The sequence below is a fragment of the Eubalaena glacialis genome, chromosome 6 (genome assembly GCF_028564815.1).
Source record: "Eubalaena glacialis isolate mEubGla1 chromosome 6, mEubGla1.1.hap2.+ XY, whole genome shotgun sequence".
Classification (NCBI taxonomy): Eukaryota; Metazoa; Chordata; class Mammalia; order Artiodactyla; family Balaenidae; genus Eubalaena; species Eubalaena glacialis.
Window position 1 is genome coordinate 126,086,562 of NC_083721.1, and position 21,471 is coordinate 126,108,032.

At 41.6% G+C, this 21,471-nt stretch overlaps 1 protein-coding gene across 2 annotated transcripts in view; it reads right to left on the reverse strand.

The window, feature by feature from the left end:
* The window catches only part of PLS1 (plastin 1), a 99,130-nt gene extending 78,112 nt beyond the window's left edge, over positions 1 to 21,018 (reverse strand). For both annotated transcript variants that reach the window (XM_061194586.1, XM_061194587.1), the window contains exon 1: positions 20,907 to 21,018. The gene's annotated coding sequence lies outside the window, so the exon portion shown is untranslated. The remainder of the gene's footprint in view (positions 1 to 20,906) is intronic.
* Positions 21,019 to 21,471: the final 453 nt, after the last annotated feature.

Sequence of the window (21,471 nt, forward strand, 5' to 3'; positions counted from 1 at the left end):
ATTCTTTATAGAAAAGGTAGGAAAGATTAACAGATAAGAAAGGGTCATCTGAAGAAAATCTTCATGTTTGCATCTGCTGGTCCTTCTCAGACTATAGTCCTCTATAGAGGGCATGGAATCCATAAGGGCCTATTATTAAAGCAGCACTTCTGGCCTCTTTCTCGGCACTCCTTTCTTACTCTCCTCCGAAGAAGGGGAATGATTTCTCTCACTCGTGAGAGGGTTAAGTGTCTTGGGTCCACTAAACCTCCTTCCTCCACGGCAATGATTCTCAAACTTTAACTGCAACAGAATCACAAGGAGGGCTAGTTAAAACACAGACTCTTGGGTCCTACTCCCCGGAGTCTCTGATTCCGTTTGTCTAGGTTGGAGACCACAAATCTGCATTTCTAACAACTTTTAGGTAATGCTGCTGCTGGGTACTGAGGACCACACTTGGAGAAGCACTGCTATTGTGAATGGGGCTAAAGTGTTCCACGTTACTGTCCTCCATTGCTTGCCCCTTCCCTCATAGCAGTAGCTTGTCCTCAGGACACTAGCTCTCCTCTGCTTCCACATGGTAAGGAACCCATGGTAAGGAAATGTCCAGCAGGTCTGCCTGCGATGGGGTGGGTAGAAGCTAGAATTCTGGGAGGAAAGGTATGAGGAAGACCATCTGGCCGCCAGCCCAGCCTGCAATCCTGACCAGCTCCACCAGGAATCAAGTTGATATTTTGAACTCTATGTAAGAAAGAGGCCTCTATCAATTTCTCAATCAGTTCAGAGAATAAAGAGAAGAGTCTGAACTATCAGCCTCCTCAACCCACGAGCATCCAGCATAACAATCATGGAAATGACGGGGGATATGACTAGAAATTCCAAAGGCTGTGGCCTCAATCTGGAAGCAGAGTGACCCTGTCTTGTCTAAGCCGTAATGCTGAAGCCATATCACATCAACTGTGCATATAATAAATAAAGGACTAACGTTCCTGCTCTTGAAGAACATGTAGTTATCACCAAAGTGATGTAAATGGAGACAAGAAGATACAGGGCCTTCAGGAAATTCAGCCTAGATTACTTCTCTGGGTCAATCATCAACAACTGTCCAGACCCGGTTGGCTGGCTCAACAACTCCCTCCTCACCCGCAGCTAAGTCAAGCCCTTGGGCTATTCTTTAGCACCCTGGGAACCTCTCACCACCCTTTCAAGCCCCGCTTTCCATCCTTGGGCCTGGCAGCTCTACTTCTATGCCATGCTCTGCTCACCTACCCAGATCCTGCAGAGATGCGTTTGAGTCTCAGTTCTCAGAGGACACCCGGGTTTCAAACCCTGCAGTGCAGCCAGTCTTGTCGCACCTCTGCTCAGCCCCACTCAGCTCCTGGAGTCCCACAGCTGGGTTCAACAACCCCAGGTCCTCCCTCTCCAGGAGGAAAATCTGGATAGCACAAGGTTTTCCTTAAGAAGAGCAGAAAATTTACAACACAGCCTCATCAGCCAAACAAAAAAGAAAGAAGAGGGTGAAACCCAAGCCAGGTCTTGCGTTCTGTGGCCTCCGTACTCCGGGGCACCCATCTCAGTTTAGTGAAAAAGAAGTTACAAGAGCTTCCGGCTGCCAAAGGGACAAAGTGGTACCATGGGCCAAATCCTGCCTGGACATGTGTCCTCTGTGGCTCATTGAGTGTTCATTAACTTTTGGAGCAAATATCTAAAAATGAGGAGGTTAACATAAAATTCAGATTCCCATTTTCTCTTTTCAGATTGAACGTCTGGCAACACTGAGCCCACATTTCCACATGGTAACACTGGGCTAGGCCAGTGACAGTCGTGCCCTTTAGATAAAGGGTAAATGTTCAAGTTCACCACAATCCTTACAATCCCCTGCCATCCCCATTCTCCCACAGCCTTTCCTCCACAGAACATACATGAACCAACAGTGGTTAAGTGCAAGCTCTACTATCTGCCACTGTTGATTTCATCAGGTATCCTTAAATTCAAATTAAAGTACTGTGATCATGAGAAAAAGAAACATATGTATTTTTTTTCTCTTCAGCTGTTGGTTGCTTCCATTCTCAGTCATGAAGCCATAATTGTAGGAATCATGAACAAATGGGCAAGTGCTTACCCCAAAGTGGCCCAGACTTGTACAGGGTGAGGAAAAAGAGGGTAAAGGGACTCAAAATAAAAAGGCAATCACTTTTCCAACATCTCGAGCTCCTTAAAAGATGAGGACTCACTGAAAGCAAAAGTAGCCATAACCTGTGTTGTTACAGGACAAAACTTCCATAATCCGAAGTCACCAGACGTAGAACTTTATGGCCCATTTAATTACAAATTATATATAAAGCAAATAAAAGTTTACTGCTTTCAGAAAGACGCTGTCACCTGATGTCCCTTTTTATTTAGCAATAAGCTAGATCACAGAAAAACTTAGAGGAGAATTATTATCTAATTAGGATATGATCACTGTGCAATAAAAGAGTACAAAGATCTTTTCTTATCTCAAATCATCTGTTATTTGCACGCACAATGAACTGGTTCAAAGTACTGCTGTGTCACCACCAAATGACTGCAGTGTCACAGTCAGAGACTCGCCCCAGAGTGGCACAAGTTTGGGTACCTTTTGAATTCTTGGTCTTTGCCCATAAGATTAGATGAGTGGGCCTTCCCTGGTGGCGCAGTGGTTAAGAATCCGCCTGCCAATGCAGGGCACATGGGTTTGAGCCCTGGTCTGGGAAGATCCCACATGCCACAGAGCAATTAAACCCGTGCGCCACAACTACTGAACCTGCGCTCTAGAGCCCGCGAGCCACAACTACTGAGCCCACGTGTCACAACTACTGAGCCTGCACTCTAGAGCCCGTGCTCTGCAACAAGAGAAGCCAACGCAATGAGAAGCCCGCGCACCGCAACGAAGACCCAATGCAACCAAAAATAAATAAATAAATTAAAAAAAAAAAAAAAAGATTAGATGAGTGAGTCAGTGTCAAGGTAAATATTTGATTTTCAGAATTCTTCCTTCTCTTTCTCACTTCTCTCCCTCTACAGCCAGCACCTGAATGGGAAAATAAAATGTGTCAGGCCTTACTTCTCAGAAACTTCCCAGGACAAGAATGGATTTTGTAGTCCTTTTCCTCCTGGTTCAACATAAAACGGGTCCACAAGTAAATGAGGGAAATGTTAAATGGTCCACTAAGAATCTTTCACAGTTTATGTTCCCTTGAGATCTAACCTTTTCTACTGATCCAACTTAAGGAGCAATGAAAGTAGGGCTAAGGCTATACCTACAGTGGAATAGCCCACTGGAATGACTAACAATGATCCCTACGGAATACAATTTGCAGGTTACGAAGTGCTTCCACCTGGTGTGTCACAAGCAAGAGAGTATTTTATAAGTGCTATATACAAATATAAAGTATCTGTACTATGATTTTTGAGCTGGACATGATGCACCATTCTACTGTAAATCCAGCCCTGCCCTGATAATTCAGTTCAGGAAAGAGGAAGTTCTCAGCACACTGCCTATCTGAAAGTTAGAGTCTTAAGTTGATTACCTTCATTCATGGACAGAAACAAGTTAAAATTAAATCAGTGAAAACTATTAGAACACTTGCTTCCTAAATGTTTCCTTTTGCAATCGCATTCTTGCTTCTTAGAAAAAATAATTTTTTAATCTTTATTCACCACTTCTACTTTCTTCTATTGTAATTTAAAAACACAGTTTACTTTCACGCATGTATTTCAGTACCAAGGAAGGCATAATTTATCATTAGAATCCCTGACTCTGGAGTCAGAATTCTTGAGAATGAATATAGACTCTGCTTCCTATTAACTATATCACCTCGGGTGAGTCATTCTGAGTCTTGGTCTACACAGCCAAAAAATGAAGATGATGATGATGATGATTCCAATAGATTTTTCATAGAGTTTTGGGAAGGATTAATTAAAATAAACAGCAAAGGGCTTAGAAAAGGGTCTGACATATAGTAAGTGCCCAATAGATGTTAGCTATTATTTTAAATATTGGTGATTCATGATTTTCATAGCATTAGTGGTCCTCAAAAGTAATACAGTTGTGTACACACTTGTATATCATGTGTACCCGTACATATATGTGTACATGTATGTATACACATAATATATTTGGAGGAAAGGGAGGAAGGGAGGGAAAAATCATCTCAGTCTGCAGAAACAACATTCCCCAATAACTGATGGGAGACTTGTTTATTAAATAAAGGCCTGGATGAAGTTAATTATCTTTAAACACTGAACTTGAATAATTTAAGTAATCATTAAGGCAGTTCACTATCTACTTGTGAGAAGAAAAACATACAGAGCTTTACAACTAAACTCAAATCACTTATATGGATTCTTTTTTAAAGATTCTGTTTTAAAAAAACAAAAACAAACAAACAAAAAAGAAAATACAAAAAACACCATACAGAGCTGATTCTACACCAGGGATGAGCAAACTCAGCTCTCAGGCTAAATCTGGCCCACTGCCTGCTTGCATACTACCTATGAACTAAGAATGGCTTTTACATTTTTAAACAGTTTTTTAAAAAACCAAAAGAATAATAGTTTGTGACATGTGACATTAAGGAATCAAAATGTTAGTGCCCACAAATAAAGTTCATTGGAACACAGCCAAGCTCATTCACTTACGTATTGTCTACAGCTGCTTTCGTGCTACAAGAGCGGAGTTAGGTAGTCGAGACAGAGACCATATGACCCATAATGCCTAAAACACTTATTATCTGGTCCTTTACAGACAAAGTTTGCCAACCTTTGGTCTAGACTGTTGTTTCTCTGAGGGCGGAGACTGTAGGGCCTAGCTCAGTGCCTGGCCCAAACTGTGTTCAGTAAATATTTGATGAATGAATATGGCATCAACATAAAGAGCCTTAGGTGGGGCTCCTTCTATGTGGTAAAGAGAGTTGTTCTCAAACAACAGAGAGCCTTTTTCAGACAGAGAACAAGAGAGGACTGCTCCGGACTGTGCGGCCCAGCTAGGGTCCTTGATATCCTGTAATTCTAATGGTAGAATTTTAGGCCACAATGGAGAATGGGGAAAGGGCAGATCATAAGGACAAACTACAGAGGAGTTCTGCATTTACCGGCAGTATATTTTTAAGAAAAAAAAAAATGGCATCACAAAAACACAACCAAAGAGGATTACTTTGAAAGAAAAACATTTATATATCCAAAAAAAAAAAAAATCCTATGGTCTTAAGCCTTAGTTCACCACAAGCCTTATTTCTAGATACAGCTGCTAAAGAGGTTTGCAAAGTCTTAAGTTGCATATATACAAGTATGAATCCAAATCACAGTAAACATTGGGTCTCACTGTAATCCACGCTAGTTAGACAACATCCAGAGTGCCACCTTCAACCTAAGGAGCAAAGGTAAGACAGTACACTGACAATCTGGTTTCTAGAGGAGAACTACCAGCATGGTGATGGGTCTAATCTAGGCACCATTTCCAACAAGGCAAGTTGATAAAACTGGAGAGGATTTACCATGGAGATGAAATCACAGTCCTCAATCTGAATTAATTTAATTCATGTAAAGCACTTAGGACACCTCACTAAATACAAGCTTTGATCACCAGCGCCATCGCCTGAAGAATTATGATATGAAAGAAGTACACTTTGTTATCCCCTTGGAAGATGTAGCCTTGATACCCACAAATGGTATCAAGTCGCTGAATCAGCCATACCTAAATTATTATCAGGTAATTATCACTATCTTAGTAGACTTCTCTTTATTGGAGGTTTCTTCCCCACCCCCACCCCCAAACTAACCAGTTCTCTTACTCTAAAGTGGTGAAGCAAAGACATGTATTGTTTACTGAATAGCCATGTGCTGCCCCTCACTTCCAGCAGGTCATGTGGTTAGTTCCAGCCAATGGGCTGTGAGTAGACCTGACTTGTGTCCCTCTAGCCAAAGCATTTCAGAGCCACGTGATCCTCTAGCTCCCCTTTCTCTGCTGCGACAATCTGGAAGTCCCATGTTAAAACAGCAAAATCACAAAAATCACAGCAGCCTGATTCTGAGTCACTGCATGCAGAACAGCTACCCTGGAGTAGAGCCAATGCACACTGACATTTATGTGAATAAGAAATCAATGGAAATATCAGGGTTGATTTGTTACTGTAACATAGCCCACTATCTTGACTCATACAGAAAGTCTGAGCAGAAAGAAGCCTTGTATCCTGTGATCAACCAATTTGAGACATTTACAAGGATGAATTAGGGAAATTTTCCAAACCTTCCTCAGACAGGTATCTGTGCAACTTTATTATTTCATTTCAAGTTCATTCATAGATTATTACACCTACTCCTATTCTAAGATAAGTATTTAAAGCCAAATCCTCTATGCCACTCACTTGTCAATAAAACTTAAGATCTTACTGAGATATATACTGAGCTATGTACCTTGAGCGATGTTCACCGAACGATGTAACCACTGACAAACCTTAGCTGAATGTGTTGTTCTCCCGCATGGCTCTTGTCTTGCTTTATGACTCTCAGACTTCATTTTCAGGAGACACATTTGGCGGTGGGGTTACTGCTCTATGGACAAGATGGTGGAGGGCCCTGGGCAGAGCTGGCCCAGGTCTCTTTTGTTAGCAGGAACAAGTATGCTGTTCATTGGACAGACTCATTTCGGTGGGGCTTTGAACACAGAGAGATGCTATCTCCTCCAGCTGGCAATAAAAACATCCAGAAAGATAAGGACTCAATCCTGTGTCCTTTGATACATTCCTGATTTAAAACCACTGGAAACTCTGGAGCCTGGCCTGGCAAACAGCAGGGTATAAACTTCCACAGCCGTGGGTTCAAATCTCAGCTCAACAACTACAGCTGTGTGAGTCAGGCCAAAAGACAAAGACACAGCCTGTCAGAGCCTCAGTTCCCTGACGCCTCCACAAGGCATCTGTGAGGATTAATGGAACTGATGTAGATTGAAATACTCACTGCACGTTGGACCCTTGCTGCCTCCGAACCGTGGAATTCTTCTTAAAGTCAACTGGAATTTCTATTCCCTTTATGTTTTATTACAAGCAAAACAACATTCTCAGGTACATTTAAAGCAGTGAAAAATATACCTTCAGCTTTATCCTTAGATTAGATGTTGTCTAATGACAGTCACAAAAATTAATTCTATTACTTAATCTGATCCTCTTCCAACGTGATCAAGCCCTTGCTAGGAAAATATATTTTGAGTTAAATTTCTGCTCATTTTCCAGAGGCAAATGAACCTTTTAAGTTCCTAAGAATTTCCTATTTACCATACTTTTGCTGATTTCCAATTCTGATTATGTATTTTTATGCTCCAAGTAAATTGCTCTCATTTTTTTATGCTAAAAATCAATGTCAATGCAGCGTAATCATAAAAAAGAATGAAAAATTAGACAAATTCCAACAGAGGGGCATCCAACAATGTACCTGACTACTCTTCCTCAAAACCCTCAAGGTCAACAAAAAACAAGGAAAGTCTGAGAAACTGTCACAGCCAAGAGGAGCCTAAGGAGCTAAATGTCAATTAAATACAATGTGGATCCATCAGGAATCCATCAGGATTCCTAGATGGGATCCTGGAACAGAAAAAGGACTTTAGGCAAAAACTAAGGAAATATGAATAAACCATAGACTATAGTTAACAATAATGTAACAATATTGGTTCATTAATTATAACAAATGTACCATACTAGTGTAAAATGTTAATGATAGGGTAAACTGTGTATCAGTGTGGAGGCACATGGAAAATCTCTGTACTGTTTATTTTCTCCGTAAAGCTAGAATTGCTCTAACAAAAAATGAAGTTTACTAATTTAAAAAAAAAGTCAGCACAATGAGACACCACTTCATAGCAAGATGGTCATAGTCAAAAAGACAGATAATAACAAGTGCTGGTGAGGATGTGGAGAAACTGGAACTTTCATACATTGCTGGTAGGAAGGTAAAATGGTGCAGTCACTTTGGAAAACAGTCTGGCAGTTCCTCAAAGTGTTAAATGTTGAGTCACCATATGACCCACCCAGCAATTCCACTTCTAGGTATACACCCAAGAGAAATGAAAATATATGGCCCCCCAAAACTTGTTTACAAATGTTCATAGCAGAATGATTCATAGTAGCCAAAAAGTGGAAACAACTCAAATGTCCATCAACTGATGAATGAAAAAATAAAATATGGTAGATCCACACAATGGAATATTATTCAGCCACAAAAAGTGACGTATTGGTGCTACAACATGGATGAGCCTTGAAAACATTATGCTAAGTGAAATAAGCCAGACACAAAAGGTCACACAGTGTATGATCCCATATATATGAAATGTCAAGAATATGCAAACCTATGGAGACAGAAAGTAGATTTGTCATTGCCTGGGGAGAGGTACAGGATGACTAACAGGATTTGAATTACAGGAGCAAACATTTCCAAATAAAGTACTGTCCACCATATTTTTAGAAAAATGAGGAAATGAGGAGTGAATGCTAGTGGATACAGGGTGATGAAAATGCCCTAAAACTGACTTATACTTTAAATGAGTGGATTGTATGGTATGTGAATTATATCTTAATAAATAAAGCTGTTAGCTTAAAAAACAACATCATATACACCAAGAACACTGATGGAACACATTCAATCCTATTCAAGGCAAATATTTTGACATTGTCTGGTTGACATGAAACCTTTAATTTCCCTGAGAAGTCTTCTGTTTGATTTTGTAATACCCTTAGTGTAATGCATAAGGGCGTAACATAATGAAAAGAACCTGTGCACACAGAAGGTTTGAATGAGGCTTTTCAGATTAAATGAGCAAACTATATAAATATAAGGCCTCCCTAAAGTGTGCCTGAGATGTGAAAGAGGATGCAAAAAATATTCCCACTGATATTTAACAATAAATTAACTTACAAAAAATGAGTATCATTGTGTACTCTTTTAGCATACTACCTCTGAATGCAATCATTTCCTCTGAATTACTAGAAAATTACAATGCTTTCAGTTCTTCCATTATTCATTGTCCCGGTCCTATGAGAAATGTAATACTCATCTTGCAGAAATACGTCAATTAAACTTTAGTCTCCCACAGCACAATACATATCACATTGGTAGGATATAACTCAGTGAAAATTTAGAAAGTTTAATCTTTTTTATCCTACACATTCCAGATGTATATTAACAGGAAATATAATTTTAAAAACCAAACTACCTAGTTCACAATGAAAGAGATGAACTTTTTTCCCATATTAATCAAGTCTAACTTCATTAATCTAGAACTGAATTACTGTTAACATTAGAGAAACTATAAAACCTAAGGTAGAATAAAGTTACTTTTAGTTCTTGTTTCATTTAACTGCAGGTAAAACAGGTATCCAAGCCTCTAGTAGATTAGTGTATTAATATACATTTCTTTGAGCATCTCTATAAACTACTGTCCTACTCACCTCTAATCTGATTTCTCTTAAAACAATAAGAAATACTTCAAGAGGAATATAACCTCAATTTACATATGTCAGTTTCTTTCAGAGGTGAATCTGTTTTACGTATAAGCATTATCTACATGTGAAACATTATTATTACATATTATTATTTAATTCATTTCTGGAATTAGTCTAGAACGCATGTGAATCTACAAAGATTCTTATACTTTGAATTCAAGCTATGCAGCTGTCTCCTGGGTAAAGCTGGAGTCTCTCTCAAGATTTACTGTCAATAAAACACAGGCCTGGAGTTAGCAGTCTGAAAATAAGGCACCATGGATAAGTCTCTACAGGCAAGTAGAAGCTAGAAAATATTGGGTATGTGGGTGGGGTGGGGGTGGGTATAGATTCATCCATTCATTCATTCCTTTTCATGTTCCATTCATTCAACAATTTATCAAGTGCCTCCTTGCAGAGCAGGCATTCAGGCAATGAGGATACAAAGTGAAAAAGACACAATCCTGCCCTCAAGAAACTCACACTCTGCGTGGCCACAAATGTGGCCACAAGAACTTATAACAAAATAAATCTTAGTATTGGAAGATTTTGATCTAACGTGCATATTGTAGCATTCCTATTTTATCTTATTTAATCCACAACAAAAAACAAAATGCAAACAACAACAGCAACAAAAACCAAGGTTCAGACAGGCTGAATGACTTGGAGATTCTCCTACCCACTGAACCTCTCAGCTGTGGATGAGTCACTCAGCTCTGTCCCACTCACCCACCTCTTCTATCAATCAGCTAGCAAGTGACACTCAGGGTGGCAGCTTCTACTTACGAAGCCACCTTTTTTGCTTTTCCCACCACACTGTAGTTTTAAACACAGGATTCTTTTTAGGAGACACACACGGAAGATTCTCAAAACCTCCACTGAGACACAAATGTCTTTACCATCTGTGGACGTCACCCCAAAAAGATGAACAGAAGGCCTTAGTACCTTCTATTCTCCAGAGACAAGCTTTTCTAAACCAGTACTCAACCAGTAGAATCTCCCAATGTATAGCTAAAGCATCCCAAAGAGACACCACGTCGCCTCTCACTTTTACCTCTGTAATCCTTCAGCACTTGAAGTCAGTTTGAAAGTATCTGTAGAACACCATGCTTACAGCCTTAGCCTTCACTTTTGAATTCCCTTCTCTTCCCAGAACAACCCTGAACAAGTACTATGATCACTTGACTTGGTGATTTATTTATTTTTATCTCGTTTTTTATAATCTGTCTCTCAGAAATTGAAATTGGTTGTCCTTTTATATTTTACATATTTTTGAAAGACACAGAAGCCTTTAATATGATGGATTAATTTTTGCAAGTCTGTAAGATGACTGAAATACACATATTAAAATCAGGGACTTCCCTGGCGGTCCAGTGGTTAGGACTCTGCGCTTTCACTGCTGAGGGTGCGGGTTCAATCCCTGGTCAGGGAATTAAGATCCTGCAAGCCAAGCGGCACAGCAAAAAAAAAAAAAAAAAAAAAAAAGAATTAAAATCAGAGCCAGGAAAAAAGCATTTTTAGGTGTTTTTCCAAAAGAATATGAACCACAGGTCAATACACGGCAAGAAATGGGGTTCCTCCTCTTCCAATGTGTTGGGAGTCAGGAGTAAACCGGAAGTGAAAGTAAGCCGAGATAAACCTGTGACTCACACTGCCTACAGAATAAAGTCCAAATCCCGCAACCTCATACTCAAGAGGTTCCACCATCTTCCCAAAACGCTTTTCCAGTCTTATCTCCCTGTACTTTCCGTAATGAACTGGAGAACTCAACACCGGCTGAACCCGCGTTTCCCCGTTGCACCTCTGTTTGGAGGTTCAGTTGCTCCTTTGTCTGGAACACCTCTCCCCATAACTCCCCCGGCTGCCCACTCTACCTGGTGAGCACCTGCCCATCCCTCACTGCCTATTTCATATGCTTCCTCCTCCACTATTTTCTTTATGTAGACAAAAGGAAGCCCTCTTATCAGCTGGCTCACAAAGATGGGTAAAACATCAGAAGACAGCATAAATGATAACCCCATCAACTCTGCCCTGCCTGCCCTAATTGTTCCAATGGAAAGTGAAACTTCCTCCTTCTCAGACCTATCACAGGTCGGTTCCTATCTTTCTTATAGCACTTAGCACCAGCTGCCCTGTACTGGAGCCAGGAATTCATATATCTTAACCTTCCTACAAGACTGCACGTTTTCTGAGGGGCAAGGAAGGAACTTTCTGCAATTGTGTACATCCTACCTCTGACCTCAGATCTTGCAAGCTATTCCAAAAATACTTATAAAATGAAGTTTAATATTACATCCAGATTAACAAAATAAAATCCAAAAACATACTCCTTGAGTTTATTAGTCATTCACGCTTGGTTTGGGTCAACTCCTAACATCTTCTAGCTGATGTCAGCTTTTCAGCTCTCCATAAGCGGAATGTCATACTGGCTGAACCGCAGTTACTTCAAAAATATGGAATACAAGAAAAGGGCTGGTTTCTTGGGAGAACTGGGGGGTTGGGGTCAGGGTGGAGCAGGTAAGGAACTTCCAGAGGGCAGCAAAGGGCACAAGGCAGCAACCACTTGGTAAATGAAACTAATTTAAAAAGAAAGTAACAATTAAAAAACCCTGTAACAACAGTTTTATGAAGTTAGTACCGTTTCCAAAGAAAACCACTTGTTTCTAGCTCTCCTATCTAACCTACATTACTATACTCTCGTCCAGTGGCTCTCAAAGTGTGATTCCCAGATCATCAGCCTCAGCATCAGCTGGGAACTTGTTGAAATGAAATTCTCCAGCCCAGATGAACTTATTTGCAAAGCAGAAATAGAGACACAGATGTAGAGAACAAACGTATGAATACCAAGGGGGGGCCAGAGGTGGTGGTGGGATGAATTGGGAGATTGGGATCGACATATATACACCACTATGTATAAAATAGATAACTAAGGAGAACCTACTGTATAGCACCGGGAACTCTACTCAGTGCTCTGTGGTGACCTAAATGAGAAGGGAATCTAAAAAAGAGGGAATATATGTATATGTATAACTGATTCACTTTGCTGTACAGCAGAAACTAACACAACACTGTAAAGCAACTACACTCCAATAAAAAATTTTAAAAAAAGAATATAGGAATAGCAGACGTAGGAAGCAGCCTATATTACTATATTCTCTCTGCTACTTATTACCCAATCTCTTATTACTCCAGTCCCCATTATAGTTAATAATTCTTTATATTAAACTTTCCCTGCTCAAACAACTAAAAATAAAATAAAATACAGACCTAACTCAAAAGAAAAAAAATTCTCCAGCCCCACCCCAGACCTAAAGAATGAGAAACTTGGAGTTGGGACCCACCAACCCGTTTGTTAACAAGCTCTCCAACTGATTCTTACACCCGATCACCTGTTAGAGCACATTAAAGTACCTGCATTTTCCTGAACAGGTCAGCTCCATCCTGTCTCCGTGCTTTTGCTCATGCTGTCCCTTCCCCAAGGAACGCTTTTTCCTCTATCTATTCTCTGTAGATTGAACTTGTGCTTTTCTTTCAAGGCTCAGCTCAAAAGTCTTGACATCTTCCTCAACCCACTGAACAGAATGAATTGCTCTCCATTCGGGCTCCCCCAAAGCCTCATTCTGCCCTTCCTCCTGGTGCTCACCTGTGTCACAGGCTGTCTCTGTGTCTGCCTCCCCCAACTGACTGAGAACCTGTGAGTACATGGACCGTGCCTCACTTACAGTGCTGTCGCAGCCCAGCTCCCTTTCGGCAATCAAATCCCTTTGATTTTGCAGAGGAAGAGGGAAAAGTATTCTTCTGCAACAAGCCCCTGAGAAGGATGCTGAGAGGCATCCAACTCCTCTCTCCACAATGGAGATGAATAAATACCCTGTCAAGTGAGATCTGAAGTTTAGGGAGCAGCTGTTGAAGGCACCTTTGGGAACAGAGAAATCACTTAAAGAGCTCCATAGTCGAGGCTTAGCCATAAACACATTTAAGATTTTATAAAAGCCAGATGTCAATTTCATAGAGAAATTATTCCCTCTGGTCAGTACAAGAAGGAAATATGGATTGACTGAAAGAGCACTGTATTTGGGGTGCAAGACCCTCCATGAGGACAGGGACCCTATATCTGTCTTGGCCATCACTATAGTCCCAATGCTGAGCCCTAACATTTTGTCAAATGTTGAAATGAAAAGACACAGATGTGAGTTCCATCTCTGCCATTTCCAAGCCAGGTAACCTCAAGCAGGCAAGTCATTCATTCTCAAAGTCTTGGCCACTTATCAATGAAAGGCAGCGAAGCTGGAAAATTATTATATCAATAAATACCTTACCTCCTCACCTTATAGGTTACTAATTGCTTTCACATTTACTATCTTGTTTAATCATCAAACCTGCAGCTGAAGAGAAGGCCTCTCTTCTCATGGGGTCAGAAACAGAATCACGGACTTTGACTTCTCATCCATGGACCTGATCATAGGCTAACTGATTTCAGATATCTAAACTTTAATTACCCTACGGGGCTCATTTTGAGTGAGCAATACACATTCAGAGATTCTCAGATTACCTTTTTTCCACGGATGGTGATCTTGGGTTTAACTTGGGCTGTTTGATAGGAAAAGGGATCAGGCCAATTGATGCTAGTGCTGTTTTTCCAAAATTAATTCACTTGGCATGACAACTTTTGTTGAAAAACATCATTCGGTTTTTGTGAGCTGTGTTTCATGGCTGGCACCTCATTGACCTAATAACACTTCAACTCTGAAATAACTGGGTCACTCTTGGCAATACCCCTTGGACCAAAAGAGTGTCCCAATGACCCTCTGAGGGGAGAGGAAGGAAAAGGGAGACTTGACCAGGACAAAATGCTGAGAGAGCTTTCAAGTGAAAGAATTACGGAGTCTTTGAGAACTTTTGATTTGTTCCCAATGGTTATAAATACTAACTTGCTATTGAGCTGAACGTTCAATTATGTACTAATTTGATATTATCATTCCACCAAATTATTGATGAATAGCATTAAAACCCTAAGCAGAGACATTTATCAAACCTCAGAATTCTAGTTTGCATTGATTTTTACCTATAAACAGTACACAGTATATATCATCAAGGACAAAAAAAAAGAAAAAAAAACCCAATATAGCCATAAAAGGTGGCATTTAAGATGACAAAGTAAAATGAGACAAAAAGTCTACTTGTGCCTTTGATCATTCACTGTAAACGAGTCAGTTCTGAACCTGTTTTTCTTTCATTTTAACAATTTAATCTAGATTCTGAGCACCAGCTATGGGAACAAAGTGTGAATAGAGCCAGTACTTTCTGTCTAAGGCATTCAAATTTCCTTGATCAACATCAGTTTTAGGTCACAGACTGTCATGCATCACTTTGGGTTTTACAGTTGTGATCCATGGAGATAGGTTTACTCTTTTATTCATGGAATGCAGAGGCCCCATGTGGGAATTCATTGTAGCGGGCAATTAACATGAAATCCTTCTACATACATTTACCATTACCAATGTTTTAAACTCAAATTCAATCCAAATTCTATTTTGACAGTACTGCTAAAATCTCTTGTTTTTTCGTTCTCTAACAAATTGAAGGGGCTTTCATCATTTTCTTTTAAATGTTATTTCCTGGGACTGGATCTTTAAACAATTTATTGAGTTTCTCAATAATGAAGTAATTCTGGTTTCCTCTAATACTGAATTTCTCCTGTCAACCATTCCCCAAAACCTTTTGCTTTTTTCCTTCCACCTTACTAAGATATCCATCCACCTTACTATCAGAAAAAGACAGTTTCTCGTGTTTTCTTTGTGGTTGGCTTGGATTTTCTGAAGAAGGCATGTCTCTGTGCAGTGAGTCATAACCCAAATAATCTTATAGTTTTATAGCTCTGAATTGCTCAAAAAGAAAGATCTAGTTTATTATAAAGGTTAAAGTCTCCTTCACAACTGGACTTTGAACAAATAACACATAACTCTTAGAAAATACTTTCTGATGAAACAAGTGTTTTAAATAAGAGAAAAACTCTCCTAATCAGTCCTCTCTCGCCCTTTCTGTGCCCACAGTATTACTAAAAAGCAACTCGCTTTCACAGAAGCCACGTTACATGTTTCTCACCAGAAAAGGCAAGTAGGCACTTTCAGACACAGTAGTACTGAAAAGAAATAAGACGATCAATGTTAACACAGCCTCACATCTCATGTGATTTTATATGTCAGCAACAGGTTCCAGCAATCAAAACTGTATAACCATTTTATAAGCAATAAACCGGTAGGCATCACAAAGGCCTCTTTCTCCCTGATTTTCATCAAAAGTTTGATTTGGGTTTTTGGATGTTGAAACACGTAATGGGTAAGGGCCTGAAGCAGGCAGCCTTTCCTTTCACGTCCAGAGACAGGCCTTGAGAATGCACAGAACCAGCACAGAGGCAGAAGCAGGAAACGGACAGAGGGGCTCAGGCAGCACCGGGAGGAGAGGAACATCCTCAGCTGGATTCTATTCTGAGCCTCCCATGAGAGAGTAATGTGGTACACCAAGCAGGAAGGCACGGGACATTTTCTCACAGCCAAGTCAGCTGGTCAAGGCTGAGGCCTGCCAGCCCTGCCTCTAAATCACTTGTCTCTGACCCGGGGCCTTCCCTGAGGTATCGACACCCACCTCCAACTGCAACGTGTCCACACTGACGTCAGAACTCCCTGAACTGAAGGATCCCGGAAGAAGTGTCCAGGTTTGGATTCAGCCTGAGGGTTCTGACCACAGTTCAAAGATCTGAGATCAGGGTTAGGGTCAGGACCCACAAATCTTCCAGGAGCTCCCAACGGTGGATCCTGCCACCCCAGGTGAAAAAATCCTTACGAACTGTTCACCCTAGAGTCCTTAGGCTTATACACAAGGTGAGTCTCACCCCCCAACTCCAGAGGCATCTCCTGGATCCCTACCAACTCACCTCCATCACCCCAAAAGAGCTTTATGGTGCACCCAGAGTAAGAGCTGCTGTCTCTGCCTCCAGGAAGTCTTCAAGGGTGAAAAGGAGATAAAGACTGAGTGGAATAATTTTAAAAACAAAACCCAGAAAGATTCATCACTGTTGTTTTGTTTCTCTTATGAAAGTCTGGCTCAAAGAATGTTGGGAGTGTCACCAGATAAAAATCTGTAGCCATTCTAAGCATCTGTTAGGGTTACCACATTTATCCGTTTTGCATTTTGTTAAGCTATTTGATTGTTACTTTAGCTCTCAGTGCCTGAAGTCAGGTAGGCCTGGGATCCAAGCTCAGTTCAGCCACTTGTCCATGATGTGACCTCAGAAATGTGATTTTTACCTAAGTCTCAGTTTTCTCGGCTGTAAAATGGGAATAATATTTGCACCAACTTCATCGGATGGTCTGTAGAGATTCAACGACATAATGCTTGTAAAGTGTTTACTACAGTGTCTGGTCCATGGAAAACATTTTAAAATACTAGCTACTAATATTAGTATTATTATTTGGAGAAAGTTACATAGTACAGTCATTTTACACAGGGTTATGATACATTACTCTGGAATTTAATACCTGGGCGTTAAGTGTATGTGACATTAACTTCAACATACTGCTTGATCTTGCATTTCACCGTTCAATCAATTTGGACTAATGTCAAGATAAAAAAAAAGGTAATTCCTCTATACTTAGCCAACCCTTCCCTGCCCCCCCAGTAATCATCTCTCAAACTCCATATCTCCCCCCAAGTGCTCTCTCTTCTTGACTCATAAGAAGAGGCATCACTGCCAGTTGAAGATGGTGATCAACTACAGTGTGATTGTCAACAGAAAGGATGTGTGCCCTCCAACAGCTCCCTCAATGCTGTGTGCAGCTCAGTGAAACGGCTGCGTTTTGATTTGCAAAACGGCTATTTGCAACATCTGTTCCAAGTAAACAAATATACCAAACTACTTCTTGGTCCAGGATTTGGGGTTTGGAAGCCCTGCCTTCTGTCTTATTTTTCCAGATGGAGAGTCTGATCACAATTCTCTCTCTCTCAAGCTTACCTCACATTCCTGGGTCATAAACACCACGGCCATCACTCACTACCTCCCGGTAGTGTAAAATATCTCTCCCAAATACACTCTCAATCCATGGACTTGGGGCCCACCCATTTGTATCTTCTGCCACTGACAAGCTAAGCTACCATGTCCTTTCCAGACTCCTCCTCGACTCCAGATCCCCAGGTCTGCAGCCTTGCCCCTCATTCAACCTTGAACTGGCCAGTCATCCGTTGTGTGTCATCTCTTCCAATGACACAGACATCCTCCCATTGGCCACCAAGTTCCCCTCTTTAGATTAGGTCTCTGAGGGCTTTTGATCCACAGAACATCTCCAACTCAAATTAATCTTGGGGTCATCAACCTTGAAAAGTTAGGGACTAGTAGCGATGAGACTAGGGCAGAGGCTCTGGCTAAACCACTAACTAGCTAAGCTAAGCACATCTCAGCTCCACCTCTACATCATGAGGGGATGGTCTGGATAAAGTGCTACCTTATAGCTCTAAGATCCTAAACTCCCACCCTCCCCATGTCAAAATACACTTGTTTGTTTATTTATTAATGCAATAATTATAGAGTATCTAATACTGCGAAGCTACGTGCCTGGCACTGTGAGGGATTAAAGGTCATCTCCCAAAGAACTTATCATCTAGAATGGCAAATGAGACAATCACATCAACAACTGTAAGAAACAGAAAGAGATAATGTCACCGTTGGAGGTTATTTATAAAATAAAAAGAACATTACCAACACCCCAAACCTGAAGCTAAAGCAACTTTCAGAGTATCTTTTCTTCTCTGCATCTAGTTTCTGGCCACGCGGCATGGCATGCGGGATCTTAGTTCCTCGACCAGGGATCGAACCAGTGCCCCCTGCAGTGGAAGCTCGGAGTCTTAACCACCAGATTGCCAGGGAAGTCCCAGCATCTAGTCTCTTACAAATGCTTTCCCCTTTACAACACTTCTCACATCTGTGCTCTCCACTCTGCACTTAGTATCACATGCTTAAGTCCAGGCCTTAGGCAACTCTCCCCTGTTATGATTTGACTCCTGTCCCCAGAACTGCCCTAAATGATCCATCATGACCTCTCATGAAGATATGAGAATCATCCCATCAGGCTGGTTTGACTTGGCCACTGTCTTGCTATAGCGCTAAGGTGGCCTCCCTCATTTCACAGAATATCCACATCAAATCCCTTTACCAAACCGTCCCTACTTTACCTCCCCCCTCCCACAAACAGTACCAAGAACATTACTGGTGCTTAGTTCTGGGTGGGATGTCTAAGTCATAGGCTTGAAGCTCCAAGAGCTTACACACAGTGGTCAGGAAGTTGGGTTATGTACTAAAATTCAACAATCCGGGATACTAAAGATGAGGGATACTAGCACAGGCAACAGTAATAAACGTTAGAGGGTTCAGAAGGGGGAGAGCTACTTTCTGGCTGCAGTAATCAAGGAAGGCTTATAGGAAGAGGCACACCTGAGCTACACCTTGCAGCATACACAGGACTTCAACATGAAGGGAGGCAAACAAGCATTCTGAGGCAAGGAAGGAGGGCGGTTTCAAGACCAGCCAATTGTTAGGTGGGTCTTGAATGAGAGGGTACTCTTTGAGAGGAGTTTACAAGGTACTAGCAAGCTTAGCAGCAGGAATAGCTAATCTTCTGCCTAAACCAGATTACAAAGTATAAGGAGGTAGAAGAGAAGAAGAAAGTGTAATAATCTAACCAAACTCTGAGGAGAGTATCGGCAGGGGATGGTAAAAAGAGCCCTGCAAATCAGAAAACCTGGGGCCCGGGCCCAGCTTTGCCAAGGAGGGGCTCCAGCAGCCACAGCAAGTCATTTAACCTCCTTGGTTTCGGTTTTCTCATTTGTAAACTGAAGCAGCTGAACTGGCTGACCTCGAAGGTCTCCACAGGCCAAAACTAAACCAACTGTATATTATTTCTGCCATTAAAACATTCATCATGGGCGGGGGCGGGGGCAGGAGGGGGGTGAAGGAAAAGGCAGATATCTGTATTCCCTTTCCATATAGGTTTCTCCTCCTGAACTAGAAATTTTTTTCCCCTAAACTTATTAATTCTATGTACACACCTCCCACATCATAAATTTAACACTTAAAGAATGTTCAGTGTGTGGTCCCCAAATTTTGTTTATGGCTTACAGGTTATCCAAGAAATTTGTGCAGCATAACCTTAACCTCTACACGCGTTTCCAATACCGCAGCCCCAGGGTAAAATATCTCTGTGTGAACTATTAAACGTAACAGGGTAAATAAAGGGGAGAAAAGTGAGAATTCTGTTACTCATCTAAAAGACCGCTTCCCGACATGGATGGATCTAGAGATTGTCATTTTGGGTGAAGTCAGACAGAGAAAGACAAATACTATATGATATCACTTAAATGTGGAATCTAAAAAAAATTGGTACAAATGAACTTATTTACAAAACAGAAATAGAGTCACAGATGTAGAAAACAAACATGGTTACTAAGTGGTAAGGGGGGGAGGGATAAATTGGGAGATTGGGACTGACATATATACACTACTATATATAAAATAGATAACTAATAAGAACCTACTGTATAGCACCGGGAACTCTACTCAGTACTCTTTAATGACCTATATGGGAAAAGAATCTAAAAAAGAGTGGATATATGTACATGTGGAGCTGATTCACTTTGCTGTACAGCAGAAACTAGCACAACATTGTAAATCAACTATACTCCAATAAAAATTAATTTTAAAAAACAAAATAAAAGACCGCTTCCTTTTAAGACCAAACGATGCCTGAAATAACAGTAATGTAGAAAAGGGGGGAAAATCTTCAACTTTACGAAGTCTCTACTTTAAAATACAGCTGAAATGCAGAAAGTTTTGGGCACTGAAATGCGCTTAAAGTTGGCTTTTTTTTTTGTTTGTTTGTTTTTAATGCCGCATCCAGGGGCCCCCTGCTCCAGGAAAGGCACCAAAACCAGAAACCACGGATGCTGATTTCACTCCAGTCCTACTGAGCCTATGCACCAAAAGACCAAAGGCAAATAAACCAGTCACAGAAGTCCAGCGAAAGAGGCTGGATCAGAAAGCCTCACCAGCGGCCACTCGAAGTTTAAAAGAGAGGAAAATAGAAAAGTTAACGAAATGCCTAACTTCATGCAGAGAATCATAATGCAGGTCTCAGGCTTACTGTGTAAACAGCATAAATACACGAGTTAACACCTGCCCGCACTACATGCTGCCCAGACTGAGCAGGAGCGCGCCCTGAGGTCGGCGGGGGCCGCACTGCACAGCGGGCGCCGGGAGCCACCTCTCCAGCGAGGGAAACCCGGAGAGACTCCCCTGGAGCCGCCGCCGAGCGCCTGCGAGGAAGTAAAGCTTTGTTTTCTGCCTGTCGGTTCAGGCTTCCTCTCGGACCCCACCGCCGCGCCGCGTACCTGCCCTCCAGCCCGCAGCTCCCGCTCCTGATCCAGGCACTCGCAGGTCGGTTCTGCGGCTACCTGGCCGCACCCGCCTAGCTGCTGCGCTCGCGCCACTACGCATGCCCGGCCGGCACCCGGGTCAGCAAACTCGAAATCCACTTGCCGGGTTTTGGTTGCGGCTCCCAGGGGAAAGGACCCGAGGCCAAGAGCTGAAGTGGAGCTGCAGGTGCTGGGAGAGGAGAGGGGGGAGTGGTGGAGGGGCGCTGCGGCAACCTTATCCTTACTGCCCAAAGCTACCCAGGACGCACCTTCCTCCAAGCCTAAAGATGACCATCTACACAATTGGAATGATCTTAGCACAGTGCTTCTCAAACTTGAGTGTGGATCTGAAGCACGTGGAGGGCTTGTTGAAACACAGTTCCCACACTCAAGAGCTCAGATTCAAGTAGATCTAGGATGAGGCCCGACCATTTGCATGCCTAACATTTTCACAGGGGAAACAGGTACTACTAATTCGGATACCACACATTGCGAACCTCCGGTCAAAAGATATACATATTTGGTATTAAAAGAGGAAAGT